This window comes from Schistocerca serialis, chromosome 3 (genome assembly GCF_023864345.2).
Source record: "Schistocerca serialis cubense isolate TAMUIC-IGC-003099 chromosome 3, iqSchSeri2.2, whole genome shotgun sequence".
NCBI lineage: Eukaryota > Metazoa > Arthropoda > Insecta > Orthoptera > Acrididae > Schistocerca > Schistocerca serialis.
Window position 1 is genome coordinate 147,135,317 of NC_064640.1, and position 19,951 is coordinate 147,155,267.

The following is a 19,951-nucleotide window of genomic DNA, read 5'->3' on the forward strand; positions in this document are numbered from 1 at the left end:
ACATTTATGTACTATGATGGAAGAATTCCAGCAGAAACATCGCGGCTTACATGTAATGTGTTCGCCTTTCTGTTTCTACAAATATGGTGCGAACTTAATTACATCAAAGTCGACTGTACAAGAAATATCAGAATCACATGACGGTTAATAGACTGAGCGATAAGTAACAACTTTCATACGTCTATCCCTCTCAAAATGTTTATGGAGTTCTTTGAGGATAATGAGTTCGTCATTTTCAACGCTAAACAGGAAGTCATTCTTGTTTAAAGTGCTATAAATAATAATGCATACATTCAAGAGGTGCAAGCAGCAGAAAATTGAGTTATGTTGGATAAGTAGGTGTGGAAAGTACCCCATACATCTGTATCAGATGAGGAACATCTAAAGCTTCCATGTGTACTGCATTCTGTAGTTAATCTGTCATTAAGTTTCTGCTCATGGAAACTCTACGAGCATCCTATTCTACGGACTACAGACAAAGAAAGTTGGGAAATAAAGACAACAGTTCAACTAGAAACGCGTCAATTCATTATTCTGGTGCTGCAGGCAGACAGGAGAGAGAAAGTGAATGATTCTGGATATTCGACAACTGTAAACTAACCAATGCCAAAGTAACGAGAAACCAGTCCAAGTTCCAAATATTTTATTTTTCATTTGATGACAGTGCTTACAAATCTGAATGCACTGTCAAAGTACATTGCAAATTTTGTTGACATCTTTGGAAATGCCATTTTCGACTTTATTATGTTGATTAGAAAATTGGACTCAGTTCGAAACTAGTCATCGAATGAAAAATAAAATATTTGCAACTTGGACTGGTTTTTCATTCTATTGATCAACAGAAGTTGCTGAGAAAGTTACTTCAGCATGCCGGAAGTTCGCACTGCCAAAGTGTTCCTGAATTCTTTATACTACCCTTACAATAAGCCGCAACTTTACTGCAACAATAACAGTATGAGTCTACTGTATGAAATGTACGTGAGGTTTCGCCTTTCTTATTATAAAGCTGGTGAATTTGGATGTATGTTCAGCCCACAGAATCTTAAAGGACTAGTTCCAGTTACTGTGTCGACTGCTCGAAGCAAAATGAGAGTATAAGGCCAGGACTGACAGACATCCATATTGAAGTTCAAGCATCAGGTAATTTCCATCCGTGCACTATGGTGTATGTATTATTGTCGCATGGTAAATTACTCAAAACTCACAGGGATCGTACAGCGCTTAGTATAAATGTAACGGTGTTGCCTCACACCTAGAGCATTCCATGAGACCACATCAATACGCATACATCTTCATAGATACGTAGGGCTTCTACAATGAGCGTCGGCAGTCTGTGTTTAAAAATGTTGCTTTCGTTGCACCCACCAACACTGGACGAGTATTGACGACGCTCTCCAGTTCAGTCACCTCACCCTGACTGTTTCAAACAGTACAGTGTACCAAGGCTGGATAGACAGCAGCTTGGTTGACTTGCTTTCACCGCAGAAACTGATAGAATAACGAGCGACTGCAGTATGAAAAAACGGTGACATCTCTCCAAACTGTGACCATAAAGGCACCATAGTTTATGTCAGAGGCATGGAAAAAGTGTTGTGGTTGCGTGACATCTTCAAAAGCGTATCAATAAGGAATCTTGAAGAGTATGACTGCCCATCTGTTCTAAGGCTCGTGAAAATGTATGGTGAAGACTTCAGTGATTATGTATGTGCTTCAGAAAATGTAAATACTTTTAAGTTGGGTTATCATTAAACAAAATTGTCCTTTTTTTAAAAAAACTCAGTATTTTGTTTATTCACATCCCCTTATACCTCTTACCGAGTGTTCTTCATGCAAGTATTAACATGCATTGCCTGTGTGGAGCTATAATTTTAGAAGCCCTTTCAGTACGTTTCTGGAAGTGTCACCTGTCCATAACCACTTGTATCCAAGGGTCCATGCATGCAAATGGACAGTCATTTAATAAGTGAACTGAGGTACACATCTCAGCTGAAATGTGAACGCTCTACACCATCATTGCCTTAATGCCCAGTGTCTATCTCACAATCCTCTTTATATAAGGATGTGGAGTCCTGCACTGCGTGGACCCACACCACTGCACACATGACCAGTGTGGAAATAGCTTCCATGGCAAATACCAGCACAGAGGTACGGTGGCCAGAGAGGAGCGCAGGTAGGGGGCTGACAGAACTCTGTAGATAACGACTGCAATGTACTGGCCAGCGGCGGAGATATATCGCGTAAATGGACGATCCAGGGAGCCACTTTTCTTTGGTCAGCTCATGTCTCATATTCTACTTCAGCCCACGTGTGGCCTCAAAACTGATAAAAATGATACAGTGTACATCTGTGTCTAAATATCTAAATATAAGAACACCGACGTGACATCGTTACTGCAGTAGCCGTTCACAGTGAGCTGCAAAGCATCAGAAAAATATATTTTTCCTACATCAGCAAATGTGTCGTATCCCACTACTGCCACCTGTGGCCTCAAAAATGTTACAGTGCACACCTCCACCGAAAAAAATACTATATAATTTATAAATTATAGAGTGCAGCAATCAGTCGTCCTTTTTAGATTTTATTATGCAAATCCAGTTTTAGGCTAGCAGCTAGCCATTCTCAGTGAGCTATTTTTTATTCTCAGTGCTTGTAAGACCCTGTTGCTCGGGCGTCAGTCACAGTTCTTTGAATACAACAGGGACTTACATGCATTGAGAATAAAAAATAGCGCATTGCGAATGGCTAGCTACTAGACGAAATCTGGATGTGCATAATAAGATCTAAAAAGGACGTCTGATTGCGGCACTCTATAATTTATAAGTCACATACAGTCGCTGAGTGCATCCACTTTCCGAATGGAAGGTAACCTAATGAAAACTACTATATTCTGAAAACACCAGCGTGATAGCGTCGCGGTGGACAAGTACCGACTTGCTTGCATCTCCAAATGCAAGTCCAGTCTGGCTACGCAGAGACAAGGATACTCGTATTGGCTGAAATGAACAAGGGAATGCAGGTCTCGCCCATAAAAAAGAGTCGCTTCAGTGTGGTAACTCTTTTCAGTCTGAGCGCTGATGGGAGTAATTTCTCTTCCTGTCTAGTGAGTAGCCTAACCTGAGCAGTTCTCTAGTGCTTCTCAGTAGCACCACTTACCCTGTCGTATCTAACTTCGTGGCTACAGCAAGTTGACTGCCAGGGTACACTCTGATGCTACGTTTTGCACTGTCTAACTGTGTGTGTGTGTGTGTGTGTGTGTGTGTGTGAAGCATGAATCACCCTATTGAAAGTGGTGATGCTTCATCAGGGGCTAATAAGCATCCCAGATTGGACTGTTGTGATTCTGCAGGTATGTGATGATTTCTTTTCCTGTCGTTCTTGTTGTTGTGCTTATGTTAGTTGCACTCTGAAAAGGATCTTTTTTTTTAAGCTGGAACTGTACCATGACCCCTGATGCATCATCTAGTGGACCTATAGGCACTCCAGAGGATAGTACATGATCAACTGGCGACTTTTACGAACGTAAGTATTCGTTCTCTCTCTCTCTCTCTCTCTCTCTCTGTGTGTGTGTGTGTGTGTGTGTGTGTGTGTGTGTGTGTGTGTGTGTGTGTGTCTGTGTGTGCGTGCGTGTGTGTGTCTTTCTGTGTGAGCAATGAATAAGGCAGTTCATTTATCTAAGTGAAGCTTTTTTCTGTTTGTTGTACAATTATATTTGGATGAAGGGGACGGATGAGATGCTAGAAGTCCGGTAACTATTGTCCCCATACTGCTGTCTGTTGCTGAAATTAATTCACCTACATCATAGGAGGAGAAGGTTCGAGTAATAAAACCAGCTTATGTTTTTCTTTGTGACTTTGCGACTATCAAAATACCTGACATAAATGACTATATCTGTTGATTACTTAGACCTAAAAGCTTAAATTTTTGACATCGCTAAGTCACTGTAGACCTTAGTACCTGATATAAATTTCAAATTGATACCTATACCGGTTACTGAGAAAATCACGTCTTAGCTGACAAACAGAGGACGGATAGGAAAAGATAAAACTTTTTTATATTTTATAGTTATAAATTAACAATTTTCGTATTTTTTCCTTTACTTGTACCATGAAAGCTTGCTTCTTGTTAAGTTTCATGATTCTAAGTCAACAAGTTTTGATGAATAAGCTTGCGACCATTGAGATACACTCTTAGACAAAAAACGACGCAACACGAAGGAGTTATACAAATTGGTCACATATTGATATTCATTGAGTTATTGACAGAAAATGCAACACTGTAAATTTTGCCAGCCGATAGATGTATGTCTGACGTTGCAAGGCAATTTCACCGCCCAGTAGCAAGGATAGTAAAGAGGGAACATGTCGATATAGCGCATAAACTCTCTGCGAATTCCATTCCGTGTACTCAGTTGGACAGTAACTATGCCTCGCAGACAACCACGTGAACAGTATACGCAGATGTCAACATTTGAGAGAGGTCATGTAGTTGGGCTCAAAGAAGCCAGTTGGTGTAATCGGCGAATCGCTCGACATTTGAATAGGAGCGATGCCACTACTCGACAATGTTGGCAGGAATGGGTAATCATGACCGAACACAGGGTCAAGAAGTAAGTGGTCGATCTCGAGAGACGATGGAATGTAATCACCAACCAATAGTCATAGTGACACTCAGAGCTGCGGATTCATCTTTAACATATATCCAACGTGCAAATGGTGCTTGCAAGGGCGATTAGCAGGAGGCTCACAGGAAGGGAACAGAGCTCACCGCACCACTTATACCGTCTACCATTGACCTCTGTACACCAACAAGCCCGTTTGCAGTGGTGTCGGGCACACTCGGACTACACTCTCATTGACTAGTGGAGAATTGTCTTCACTGATGAGTTCCACTTCAAACTGAGCTCCGATGACCAGTGACGACGAGTCTGGAGTCACTCCAGACAGTTGGTGGAGTGTCGTCCGCCATACGGCCCAATAACCAGGAGGTATGGTCTGGAGTACCATTTCATTTCATAGCGTGACACCTCTCCTTGTCATCTGCATCACCCATACAGCGAAGCCGTACGTCGCCGTTATTCTACGTCCCGTTTTGTTGCCTTTCATAGCAGCTCATCCTGGGATTACATTTTACCAAGATAATGCTCGCCTGCACATGGAAAGAGTTTCTACTGCTTGTCTTCGTGCTTCCCAAACCCTACTCTGATCAGCAAAGTTGATGGAGAACGTTTGGAGAATTATGAACAGAGTCCTCCAACCACCTCGGGATTTTACGATCTAACTCGCCAATTGAACAGATTTTGGCACGGTGTCCCTCAGGACATACAACAATGCTGCCAGTGCATGCCAAGCCGAATAACTGCTTGCATTAAGGCCAGTGCTGGACCAGAGTATTATTCACTTGCTCAGCTTGTGAAGCTCTTTCTCGTCTCGTCTAGTATTTCTGAAACTGTAATCATTTGTTTGCTTGTACATGTACATCATATCTACAAATTTCCGTCCCATGCGAATGATTACTTTGTGGTGCCTCGTTTTTATTTCTCTCTTGGTGTGTGTGTGTGTGTGTGTGTGTGTGTGTGTGTGTGTGTGTGACATAAATGCCCGTATATTTTAGTTGCATTGACTTAGAAGCTCAAATTTTTCTCACCGCCAAGGGGACGTAGACTCTACTATGAAACATAAATTTCAACTACGTACCATTGCCCGTTCGTGAGACAAAGGGATCTTAACAGTCGGACAGGCAGATAGATTCACTTAGAAGCTCAAATTTTTCGCACTGCGAAGGGCCTGTAGACCTTTGTATGTCATATAAATTTCAACTTCATACCGCTAACCATTCCTGAGGCAAAGGGATCTTAACAGTCAGACAGGCAGACAGAAAGACAACCAAGTGGTCCTGTAAGGACTTAGTTTTTACCAGACGAGTTACGGAAAGCTAAAAAGTAATTTGGGATCACTGAAGTCTGGATTCACAAACTCATATTTTATTTCTTTTTTATTTTATTTTATTTGCTGACATTTAAAAATGGCCTGCCACCTTGTTACTAAGACAGGTCGTGATTTCACAATATGCAATTGTACATGTCCAGATGAGTAACTTATTTGATTTTCCTTATTTGTAGTAAGTTTTAATAATATCGCTACTCTAAATACTTATAGATTTAAAAGTAATTAATAAATGAAATTTTAGAAATTAACAATTTGTGAACAGAAGACAGGAATTTGGGAAGATATAAAAGAGGTTATGATACATTATTACATTACTAAATAATATAAATTCGGAAAAAATTTCTAGAAGAACAAGAGACTTGCATTTAAGAAAGAGAAATAAATTATAATAGGAAAGTACATAGATTTGTATTAGAAATCCCACCAGTACATAGAATTGTATTAGAGATCCCACCACCTAGCTATCTTAGGTGTGAGGGCCCGGCAAATCATTAAGCCTGTCAAATTCTAGTTAGTGTACAAATATATCTACAACATTTTTTGATAAATTTATGTGTCCAGACATGTATTTGTATTAATATTGTGTCACGCTTGTTACAGGTCATATGTGCTTCACACGTAGTGGAATCCTTACATGTGGAGTTTGGAGAGGTCCAGAATACACATATTGATACGAAAAGGCTTCATGAACTGCACTGAAACCTTGGCCATTTCCACGGAGACTATTCTTTCTTTTAAAGATGGTGAACCATTTGAAATTTGGTCTGCCACTGTAATCTCTTGCGCCACCCTCAAACGAAATGAATTTTCAGAAATTCTCAAACTTTTCCATATTTTTGACGAAAACAGAATCGGTCATTAATTTATAAAAATCTTATTAAAACTCATACGTCGTGAGAACCGTCTTTTTGGTGTTTACATAAGTGTACTAATCCACTTAGCGATTTTGGTTGAAGGAGATGCTGTGGCTGAATCTAAAAAGCTACATCCCGGACACTGCTCGAGGTTTCTGACATGCAGAATGTATCTCTGCTTATTCCCCATTATTGTAATTAGTTTTGGGGTGAATATGTCAGTTTTGCCTTTGAGGCATATCCCTCACCATAATCAGGATCCACATTTTGGATCTCATATTCCAATCTGAAGATTTCTTCTTTGGACAGCCATTGGATCCCTCCAAACGAGAGAGATTGTTGGATAGTGTGATTTTGATTTGATTTGTTGCTCATTTAGAGACCTGTTGTCTTACATTTTATAACAACTTGTTCATTTTACAGCTTTTCGTGTGCATTACTGAACATATTCCATATTATGAAGAGCAGTTGTTGTTTTCAGCAGTTACAATGGAAGTAATGATAAATTAAAAACGCATTTTAAATTGAAAGAAGAAAAACACAAAAAATATTCAAATTTTAAGAAGATATAATGATAAATTGCAGGAAAGACTTGGATAGTGAGAGAATAAGAGGGAAATGTTACCCTATCTGAGTCAGCATGGTCTGAAAGTCTCGGAACTACTTCGAGCCTTCCAGTCCCAGTTCACTACAGTTTAATTTACAGATTAATATTTCTAAACACAATTTACATTACACTATAACTGTCATGCACATTGTGGAAAGCACAGTGGTGTGTGAGAGTAAAGTATGTTATTTCTTGGGGTTATTAGTTAACCTCAGTTCATATATTATGTGTCTTGAATTTTACGTGTTATGATGCTTATATACAAAGTGTTCAGTTGCAAACGCTACATCCCAACAGTGGTATAACGACTGCAGGAAGAATATACCAGCTGTTTGTACTTAAGCTAGAACAGGTTCACAGGGATGATTGCATTACACTGTTTATTCCAATACAGTTTAATTAGTTTAGATGTTGTGTAATGTTGTCTGTTGTACATGTTAGTAAAAGCGTTTTCTGTTTCAGTGAGTGTGTGTTTCGGTGCTGCTGTCTGTGTTTGTACACGAACTGGAACTGCTGTCTTACGTACATTGTGTGTGTTGCAGTGTTCTGTTATACAGCACTGTCTGTATTCATCATGTAATGTTCTTGAGACATCATCAGCGATTTTATTTACTATTTCCCACTCGTCTTTGTTTCTTATTGCCCGTATCATGTCATTGTTTTTTATCTGTGTTGGTGTCTGGTGTGCTGCTCTGTATCGGTGACAGTGAAAAATATGTGTTCTCGGAATCCATGTTCCCCACATGTACAAGTAACTCTCTGGCTGTGGCCTGCGCATTGTAAGTGCACAGGGTAAGGGCCGTGACCAGTCAGAAACTGAACTATTCCCCCGCTGGGATTGATATGGCTCAGTCACAGACGTTCCCTGACGTCCAGGAAGATTTGATATCCCTATGGCCCTTATCGCTTAACTATCTTTGCCAGGTATCCATCCACCATTCAACGAGTTGGCGCTTCTCGGTAATGTCCTGTCCGGTAATGTCGATTACCTTCTCCTGTCTCTCTCTCCTCAGCCAGTACATTGTAACTTCCTGGCAGATTAAAACTGTCTGCCGTACCGAGAATCGAACTCGGGACCTTTGCCTTTCACGGGCAAGTGCTCTACCATCTGAGCTACCCAAGCACGACTCACACCCCGTCCTCACAGCTTCACTTCCGCCAGTACCTCTTCTCCTACTTTCCAAATTTCACAGAAGTTCTCCTGCGAACCTTGCAGAACTGGCACTTCTGGAAGAAATTATATAGCGGAGACATAGCTTAGCCACAGCCTGGGGGATGTTTCCAGAATGAGACTTTCACCCTGCAGCGGAGTGTGCGCTTATATGAAAATTACTGGCGTATTAAAACTGTGTGCTGGACTGAGACTCGAACTCTGGACCTTTGCCTTTCGTGGGCAAGTGCTCTACCATCTGAGATACCCAAGCACAACTCACACCCCGTCCTCACAGCTTCACTTAATTCTGTATAAGGTGAGAAGCGATTAATTATATATTTTTAATAACTGCTTGAAAATCGTCATTTAAAATTCTTTATCATTATTTGTTTGTATATTTCTTGGACATGTTAGTATTAATTTTTTTCAAAAACTTCAGAAATATTTTTGTTAGTTCTATCTGTAGCTGGAACAACTCATGCAAAATATGAGGAAACATCAATTATAGCAAATAAATATTTTTACCCACTATTTATTTTTGAAACGCCATTCAACTTCCCTGTTCTACTAAATCTGCTTGCAATAAATCATCTATACCAAAAGATATAATATAGCTTCTTTTAAAACTTCCTCTCATCAGTTTAAGTAATTCATTAACTATATTTTCACGAATATTATTAGGTTGGGTCCCAACACCTAAAAATGTTTCTAACTAATTTACATCTTTTGGTTTTACATACTGTACAAATTCCTTCAATTCTTTTTCTTCCATTTTTTGTTGTTGTTCCATGTGGACAATGTCTGCCAGTAAAGTTTTTACTTTTCAGACACAAGATACGATTTCTTAGAGGAAAAACCTTGTGTCATTAGCGTTATCCATTTATATAGGATTAAATTTCCCAAACCAATTTTTTTTAAATCTACTGGAACAGTTATAATTTTATCTTTTCAGTTATAAAATTTGATTTATGCAATGCTTTTATCGATTCGTTAGCAGTACTTCTTTCATAAACATTATTGAAAACACTTAATGAAGTATCAAAATCATTAAATGATAAACATTTAACTATATTTTTGCCTATAATTACAAATTTTTTACTATAAATGAAAGTAAACTAAACTCCATCCAAACAGGCCATGAAGACACAACAGTAGCGACCGGCCGCTGTGTCATCCTCAGCCCAGAAATATCACTGGATGCGGATATGGAGAGGCATGTGACCAGCACACCAGTCTCCCAGCCAGATGTCAGTTTACGAGACCAGAGCCGCTACTTCTCAATCAAGTAACTCCTCAGTTTGCCTCAAAAGGGCTGAGTGCACCCAGCTTCCTGACAGCACTCAGCAGACTGGAAGATCACAAACCCAAGTGCTACTTCAGTGCTTAACTTCAGTGATCTGATGTGAACAGGTGTTACCACTGTAGCAAGGCTCTTGGGTTTAACTATAAATATGTACTCAAAATTATTTTTGGCCATTGCCTGTCACACAAGCAAATTCAATTTTTTGTTCATCATAAACATTATTTTTAATCGATTAATTTCACCTAAATGTAATTCGGTGACGAATTGATTTATCTTTTTATGATAATCTTCTATAGTACTATCATAAATATTATTTCTTTTGCCAAATTCTTTTAGAATATTTTTAATTTGAATCTGTGTCACAAAAGTTATTAATTCCTGATCTATGTATTTTTTGGAGCTTACTTAATAAGTCTGTTAAGTATTTGATATTTAGCTTTGGTAACAAGATGATGTAAATTTTTGTTAAATATTTTCTCTTCATTGTATCTTTCTTATCCAAATTTTATATTAATTTTTGACTCTATTTCTATTTATTTGTAGTAATTTTTTATTTTACTTCCAATTCATGTTTATTTATTTTTGATTCAAATGCTGTCTGTATAATTTATTCTATTTCTCCTGAGCATATTTCTTTTATTTAACATTATTAATTTTAAATTCTAAGATTTTAGAAAAATTATATTTTATTGCCAAAAATGTCCGAAATATCGTTACAGCTATAATTATCTGAGAACATTTTTAAAACAACAACACAAACTACCACAAATAAATACCTCATAATATTGTATTCTTTCGATATTATAATATAAATAATTTTTCCCAAACAACTAACCAATTCTTTTGATGTACTGACACCAAATGAATCAAAAACAAATTATATATTTTTTCCTTTATAATAAGAAATTCAGTGAGTACCAGCATTATTAGAAATATCCAATTCGAATACACCATACTTAAAAAATATTGATTTACAAGGTAATTCATCAATGATAAATAGCCTCTAAAATTTTTAATTTTTAATTTCTTAGCCAGATTTTCTACATCAGAATTTCATAGCGATTTCTTTATTATTGGAAGTTTTATTTGTTCTCAATTTTTTTGCTCCAGTTCCTTTCATTATCATTGCTAAATTTCGTCTTTTTGTTCTTCTACTTCTGTACACTGTTTTTTTGTATATTATTGTTTTATCAAGATGGCTACTCCTCCAACTGCTGTAACAGCAGCAGCTAAATTTGGTAGTGCAGCCATTAATAAAGGAAGAATTCCCCCTTCATGTTTTGTTAACCCAACATCCTGTTTCACTTTTTTTGTAAGATGTTCAAAAATTTTCAATAAAACTGGCTAAAGATGGGAGTAAATTTACGCCAATTGTTTTATCACTGTTTGTCTTTTGTGTATCATTGAAGAAATTATCAGTGCTATTTAATAGTCATTACTTGGTTTAATTTAATTTCTTTACCTTTAATTTTTCCATTTGGTTGCAAGAGATATCAAATACTAAAATTATTCATTATGTAGACTAAAATTTTATAAAGATTTAATGAAATTGTTATTTAGAAATTTATAACACTATTGTATTTAAAATTTTATAAAGCCCAACAAATTTCATCGAAGCCTGTACCTAATTTTCTTTTGTGAAACATTATTCCTATAAGTCCTGTAGCTCTAATTTTCCCCCTAATGATGCATCTTCAGCATATATCCTGTCTTTCACAGTTATTTGAAATTCCTTATCTGCTTTGTGTCATTTTTGTAAATCTTTATTATCTGTATAAAATAGCATGGTTTTTATATACTTTATTTAATTTATTTATTCCTAGATGTGTTCTCTCTTCTAATTTTTCTCCCGTATCAGAATACTTGTAACCCTATAGATGCATTTCAACTGGTGATTTATTGAAGTGCTTACAATACCTTTACCATATCTTTCTGAGTGCCAAAAAGTGCTACATAAATTACTCAAAATCTAATTAAATAAGATACACCTTCTCAATTATTAATAGCAAACACCACAAAATTAATTTACAACATTTTGTTATTCCAGCATTTTCATTATAATAATTTTTAGTTCCATCTAATTTGTTACTGTGGGTTATTGCTAATCAACAATTTCTTTATCATAATTTTAATTTCCATCTAATTTAATAGCATGAGTTACTGCTAATCTATCAGTTAAATCTCTAACATCAGTTATACAGAGATATTCATTTAGTTGAGTTGTACATTTTATTAAAACTACACCTGTTTTCTCATCTAATCTTGAGTCTAAATCTACTGATAATCTTGGGAAATAAACTTCAACAATCTTTTTATCAAATTATTGTACTTAAAGCCTCTACCTCATTTTATTTTATTTGGGTTGCCATCAAAGTAAATTTCTCTAGAATAAAGTAACACAATTGAATAATTTGATATATCAGCAGAAGTAAATTTATCAGCCGTATCATCCATAGTAATCTCTTTTCTAGTTACGAGATTTATTGATTCATCTGTAGCTGTCTAAGTCATATCACCAACTATTAATATATCTCCATAAAATTTCACTGGTAATACCACAACAGATTTCAACATGCCAGTAGGTGTTAATAGACAAAAATGATTTTCGCTATGATTGGTATGTACTGTTGTTACATTTTAACACCCTTTCACTAATGTTAATGTTTTTAATATTTTGTTCTGCTTTTTTATCATTTTTCATTTTTTGTCTCCTCTTCATATTACCTCAAAAAATCTTATATTTCTGATCAACTTAGTGATAATCTCTTTTATCACTTTCATATTGTCTAATTGTTGCTATGTAATTTAATTCTTCTAAATAATGGTGAAAAGGGATGGCAGGAACCATTTGTTTTTCTTCTTCTCTATTTTCTTCTATACTTTTCAGTACATCATCACCTAAACTTTCAACTGCTCGTTTAATTTTTCCTATTGCACCAAACAAACATTGAGGATATTTTTTATATTTCTCATATTTGTTCATTGTTGTTTCTTCCATTCTGTAAAATCTTTTGTGTTTCTATTTTGTTTATCTTTTTAAACGATTTCATGATTGTGCACTGAAGTTGTACTAAGTCCTTTCTGATAATAATATTTTCTAGATATTTAATAAAGATAAAGACACATTATTATCTCACTTTTTTAAAGTTTTATGGTTTTGTTTCTTGTTTTATATTTTTATAACTTTATATTTTTATGACTTGATATTTTATGTTGTTAAAACTCTTAAATTGGATTTTTGTTTCTTCCTTAATTAATTATACTTGCTATTTCTATGGTAATGAATCTGTGGTGGTTAAGTTATTGCCTTTAGTTGTACTACCATATGGTAGTATACCATTTATTTCTTCAGGTCTTTTCTTAAAATTTCTATAGTTAAATCAAACCCTACATTTAATTATTCTATATAATTATCCTTAACCAGTCTCAGTACTTTTAAATGATTTAATTGCAATTCTTTTTTCCATATCTTCATTATGACCTTTAAATAATTGTATACTTTATATTTTCCATATTTACAAATTGTTGGTAAAGCTTCATGAGGAGCCCATACATATATTTAATTTTTAAATCATAAAAGAAAGAAGCCAAACAAGTCAGAAATTATTTTTAACATTAATACAAGCTTGTTCTTCTTTTACTGTTTCTAGTAGTTCAGTATAAGGTAAACCTCTTACTGTAACATATCTATTAATATCTGATTGTACTCTAATATTTCAGTTTAGTGTCCTACTAGAATGACGAGCCTGAAATTAGATATTCATGTTAAATATTTTTTTATCTTAAATTGTTTTAGTAATGAATGTTTCTCTGCTAGTCCTGTGATTTTGAAATTGAGCCTAAGTTTATAACTTTATCTTTTATCTTCATTTTGTACTCAACATGAAATATAAAATTTATTTTCAATTCATTTTGTATTTTTAGATAATATTACACCAGTTTCATAATATCTGACTATGATGCATTCAGGAACAAGTCTGGGTGTACCAAGTTCATATTATCTCAAAACTTTATAGTTTGTAATTATTTTTAAGAATTTTGTCAACTAGATATTAATGAACTGTTTCTCAGTTTTTTATCTTCTCAAAAATATATTGTAGAAAAAGGAAATATTTCTTTCAATGATTTAGCTTAATCATCTTTTCAAACTTCATCACTTTTTTCAATATTACAATGAGGCAATCGTTTCAATTTTTTTCCTTTCCATTCTTTTCTGTCAGACGATTTTGTATCTAATTAAAATTTTAATTAAATTAGATTTTCTTCATTTATAAAATCTCATTTACTTAATGCACAAAAGTGTACAAGTTGAGCTCTTGTTAGTTGTTAATTATATAGAAAAAATTTTATTTAAAAAACTAAAAATATAAAGATTAAAATGGAAATAAAACATCAAAAATATAGTGGATTAAAATGGACTAGTTTTGTGGAAAGCTAATGTATAATATTAAAAATGTATTACATTTCTTAAATATGAAATAATGATTTTATTAGATTTTAAAAATGATAAATAAAAAATTTATTAGAAATGTAAAATATTAAAAAATAGTTTTTTTCTAGTTTAAATACTCTGTACTGGAAACTTACTATTTTTATAGTTGTTACTCCTTTACATTTTAGTTTAGTATTTTCTTCTTCAAAATAATTAACAGTGTAACCATTACATGTTTTATTGTATGTTTGCCACAATAATTTTAAATTTATTATTAAGCTCTATACAAATTATTCACCATATCTAGTATTTTAATATTCACAACAATTAATAGTATATAAAAATTTAATTCTAACATATTATTTGTTGAACAATTAGAGTTGTTGAACTTCTTAAGATTTATGGATCTATTTGTATAGAGAAATTTTTTTTAATTTATAGATCATTTATCTCCTTAGTCTCAAAATTTTAACTTTTTTTAGTGAGTAAGATTTTAATCATATAAAAATTTTTATTTAAGAAAGGTTCAATAATTTTTATATTCAGTTTACTTTATAATTTGTCTAATTTCTTTGTTTAGTTCTGTTCATTACACTTGATTATTTTTTTAAGGAAACATGAGGGGTTGGTTTGGGGAGAAAAGATTGGCAGTAGTAGACAGAAACTGATAATCACCCCATTTTGTGGGGCCCAATTTGCAATATTCATCTACTATCATGGGTCATTGACTACTCCAGAAAACATCCATTGCAAAACAGCTCCACAAGTATTATGGAAAGTACCAGTATGTTGATAGCCCACATTAGAATAGTCATTACAAGCTTGTGGCATCCTGTCCCCAAAATAGCCAATAACTGCAGATTACTCCATTGTGGCCAAGCAATTTACCTGTTGATATGTAATGGAATGGACAGGAGAGCTGCTGCTGCTGTGCAAATGATGTCATAGTGAAATTCAATGATGATTGCAAAACAGTCCAAGAAGTGGGTAGCATAACCCAGACCATGGCAAGTGGCTTACAGTGCTTGTGGACGAAATGGCAGACCGAGATGAGGCTATGTATTTACCATAGGCAGCTCAGATGGTGGGATAGCTGCAGGCTCAAGCCTGTGTCTATACACATTCTCCAACACATCTGCAAAGAAAAAAAATGATATTGATAAGCATCATGAGTACAAAAGATACATGCTGATGTCTATAATAATTTTGTACTTCTGGCTACATTCAATATTATTGGCATCCAACTAAATCCATGGGACACTCATTACATCATTATTTCCCATGATGTCTTGTAATATCTTATCAGTTCATTATCTGGATCAATATCCACCACAGTGTGTTATCAATGAGTGCATCTAGAAACAAACAAGGGCATATATAATAACTAATGCATGCAAATGTGTGGGTGATAAAATTATTAGTATAGAACAGAAAGAAAGAATAGTGAAGTACCTATGTATCGGTTCCTCAGCGATTGCAAAAAACGGTTCAAATGGCTCTGAGCAATATGGGAATTAACTGCTGTGGTCATCACTCCCCAAGAACTTAGAACTACTTAAACCCAACTAACCTAAGGACATCACACACATCCATGCCCTAGGCAGGATTCGAACCTGCGACCATAGCGGTCGCGCGGTTCCAGACTGTAGCGCCTAGAACCGCTCGGCCATCCGGCCGGCTCAGTGACTGCAGTCTTCCCTCATGAGGTAATAATGTAACATGCAGTCTTGGTGTGCTTAATTTGTTCAGTCCTACCTCAGTAGCTGCTATGTCAATCCTTTCTCCTGTATTATTATCATCCTCATCGAGTGCATCTAGGGAGAAACAAATCTCACAGAAGTAATGTGCCCAAGTTAGTGCAACGATAATAAACATATTAGAAAGAAAGAACTGTAACTCATATATTTGCTCTTCAACGACCGATGTCATCCCCCTTAGCTAATACTGGAGAAAGGTCTCGGCTCAGATACTGGGATCAGTGATACAGAGGTACTAGACATCATAGATAAACTAACAACATACACGTTAGACCTGGTGCCCTGAAGGTAAAGTGCATGACTGGAGACTGAGAAGTCGCGGTATCGAATCTACACATTTTTTCACTCTTTATTTTAACCTAGCCTTCACCTCTCAACGATGTGATAAATCACCAGGAACAGTAGGTGAGTCAGATGCCGTGTTAAACTGTATGTACCCCACCCCCAGTTGCATAACTGGATAGATTAGGGACATGAAAGTGGCGCCAAAGACAAAGACTTGCAACGGAACGTTGAGCTACGGAAATTATTCTTACCTATATACGTAATTAAGTTTGTACAGAACACTCAGAGCACGAGTCCAACGCGAAACTGAATAAACTGTCTGATTCTAATGGTACATTCAGTTTCATCTATTAAGTGAAAATTGTGGTTCATATGCAGTAAACAGGCACAATACCGAAGCAACTGGAGATGCGGCCGATAATGCTTACGGAGTAACACCAAAAAACAAGAAGGTTATCGGCCTGACGACGGATGAGGGGAATTGGTTCGCGTATTACGGAGTTTGTGGGGCTCATGTCAAAAATACATGTGTATCTCTTAGATGTAAGTACCACTGTAAGGCTAAGCGTAAATTGCAATGCGTATAACGTATGTGACGTGAAACGATACATGTTCCGCACATGGTCCTGCATATTAAGATGCAAACACATACTTCGCACTCGCCGATTGGCGACTCTCTGGGCTGACAGCACCGAAGCGCGAGCACTCTGTAATCTTTCCCGAACGATTTTACAGAAACTATTAGGTAAAACTATTTGATTTTTTCATTATTTATAGCGTTATATATCAGCTGCATACATACTGTAATACACCAATGCGCAAAATTCGAAATGTTTGCAGCGAAAAATAGGGGTCGCTATGATTTTGCGTTTTGGTGTGTATAACACCGTATGTTGCTGCATATTAAATTTAGCTAATATATTTAATTTTTCTTTAGACTTGGCGGGAGGTCTCAATCTGCCTCCGACCTCGAGAAAAAGGGTCTTACATAGCGCGTTCACTCCAGAAAGTACACCCGCGAGAATGAAATATTCACAGCATCCCTCTTATCTCCTAAACAGGTCGAGGTACCCAAACGAGGTTTTGGCGAATTATAGCACACAAGGAGCAACAAACTTTTACCAGTTTGTTAACATATGGAACTTTCTTATCTATGGCAATATGTCAGAAATTGTAGTTGCTCTTCATTTCTTTCACTTCAGTGACCTTAATTTTTAAGCGCCATCGATAGCTAATGAAATTAAGGCTTCTCGACAATTTCTAGCTTACAGCGAAAAAGTGATGTCTGCATGCATGTAGTGTGAAGTCCCTTATTACGCCCAGAGCCAAGTAATCACAGTGAAACTCTTATACTTCAGATCTTGGACGCTTTTTGCGCAGGAGCAGAAAGAGGATACATCTATGGAAATTCCCTTTTTCGAATTTTTGAAACGGAACGTAAAGAAATGTGAACATAGGCAGCACACAGATTACCTTGTTTCACTGCATAATATTTAAAAATTCCGGCCTTGCTTCTTGATCACATGATTTTATAATATTGCTTCCTCTTTCATTACCCTCCAATCTTGCTATCTGAAGGCATTGCGGAGGCAGAAGATATAGCCCCAGTGGCTAATGCCTCACCAGTCACTGAATTATACATTGTTCTTGACAAAGAAAAATAACGAAATAAAACTGGAAAAACCATATAGTAATAAATAACTAAAAAATATAATGAACTAACGAAAAAAAGATCGATAGCTTAAATGACGAGAAACAGAACACTAGCCAGAGACAATAAAGTTCAGCAATAAGGCAATATTTTTCGGATGGCCAATACTACCACTGTCCATATGTGGGTTGCCTGAGGGAGCATATGGCAGGACTTCTTTCCTGCTCCCCGCCTCACCCCTCCCGCAGTGTTCGCGTGGCGCTAGGCGTGAGAAACTGCCACAACCACAACGCCGCGCGATCTGGCGCAGGCGCGTGTCCTATCACCACCACACATCGTGTCCCAATTTTCGCGGTCACACTTGAACCTATTGCGTTACTAAAATGCGTCCGCGCTGCGCCGCGCCAGACGCGCTATACGCGTCTCAATTTGCGCCTAGCATAAGTTAGGCTAAGTGTGTGCATTATACAGCCTCGAAGGCTGACACAATCGACGATTACGGGATGTGACTGCTCGAGGGCTTTGGCGCCGCTTCACATGTTGTTGCACTTGGTACATATTTAATCGCGAGCCAATTAGGTACATACTCGAATGCAGCTGAATGTAGGGCTGTCACATCATGACAGCTGGGTGGGTGGCACCGAGGGTGCTGCTAAACTGGATTGTCTTAGATGGATACTTTGCCACTTCATACACGCTTGTGTCAATGTCACACACACCTGTGATCGTACCACATGAAAGCATGAAAAATAAACTGGAGGGCTGAAAAAGGGTAAGCACGTTTTGCTGCTTTGGATCAAGTTCAAATTTCATTGAATGGTTTTGAACCGTCCCTAGTGGTTCCACCCCGTATACCAGAGCAAAACTTGCGCTGGCATTGCCCTCCAACGGGTGTAATTACATTCAGTAGGTTTGATGACACACGAGATCCGCAGAAAAGATATGTGCCGTTCATTAGGTAGGGGGGTTGGGTGCGAGGGGTGCCAGCATTGTCAAAGACTGGAAATATCATTGTCCTGTTGATCATCGTACTGCGAACTTTCGACCTCAAAATGTGTGTTAATCAACGCCTTAAGGAAAGGAGCTGTTTCGTTTTGAAGCCCTTTAGGTCACCCGCTAAAGCCTTTTTATGTGGATACTGAGTGGTGGGGTGCCTGAAATGGTTTCCTCAGTTTCCCATATGAAATCCGCGTGATTTCCCTGCTGAGTGTAGCAGTCCTGACCTCTGTCACAGAGCCGTCACAAGAAAAGGTGAAGTGTTGGTAAGCAGCCCCAAGACGGCCTTCCCATCTTGTCACACGTCCATTGTGGCACAGAGGAGAATTGTGGTGGAATTTGGTGCCAATGTGACACCGTTAATCTAACTTCCACCTCACATAAACTTACATGCTTCGACCTTTTTCTCGCACCTGCCAACACCTTGCAGATTGAAGCGTTGACGAGCCTGAGGGTGATGTCACAGGGTGCCACCCTTTTTCATCCTTATAGAGGTAGGTTGTAGGCAGATTTGTGTCAAATTTCTAGCTTCCATGGACCATTGGGAGACAATTACTGGTACTCAAAAAAGTAATGCTTTAATTGTGCTGCACATTGTATATATGGGATTAGAAAAAATTAAACAAAAGTAGCTTTGAAATTTATTGCAAATAAAACAATGTATATATATCATCAGAAAGAGGAGTAGATTTGCAGTTTGTTGTAAATAAACCTAGATGCATAAGTCATCAAATATATTTGGGAATAAAACAATAAAAAAGTTAAAAATTGATTATGAACAAGAAGAAATTATTACAAAACATTTGTATTACAAAATAATGTTATTAATAAACCATATGTTAATTGTTCAAATCACTTATATTACTTCCTAACTCTTTCACTTCAAACGATGAGGTCTCTGCTACTGAACTAATTATAAACAAGGAGGGGAGGTTCCCTGCTGTTTTAATGTGTTCCTGTAGCTATGG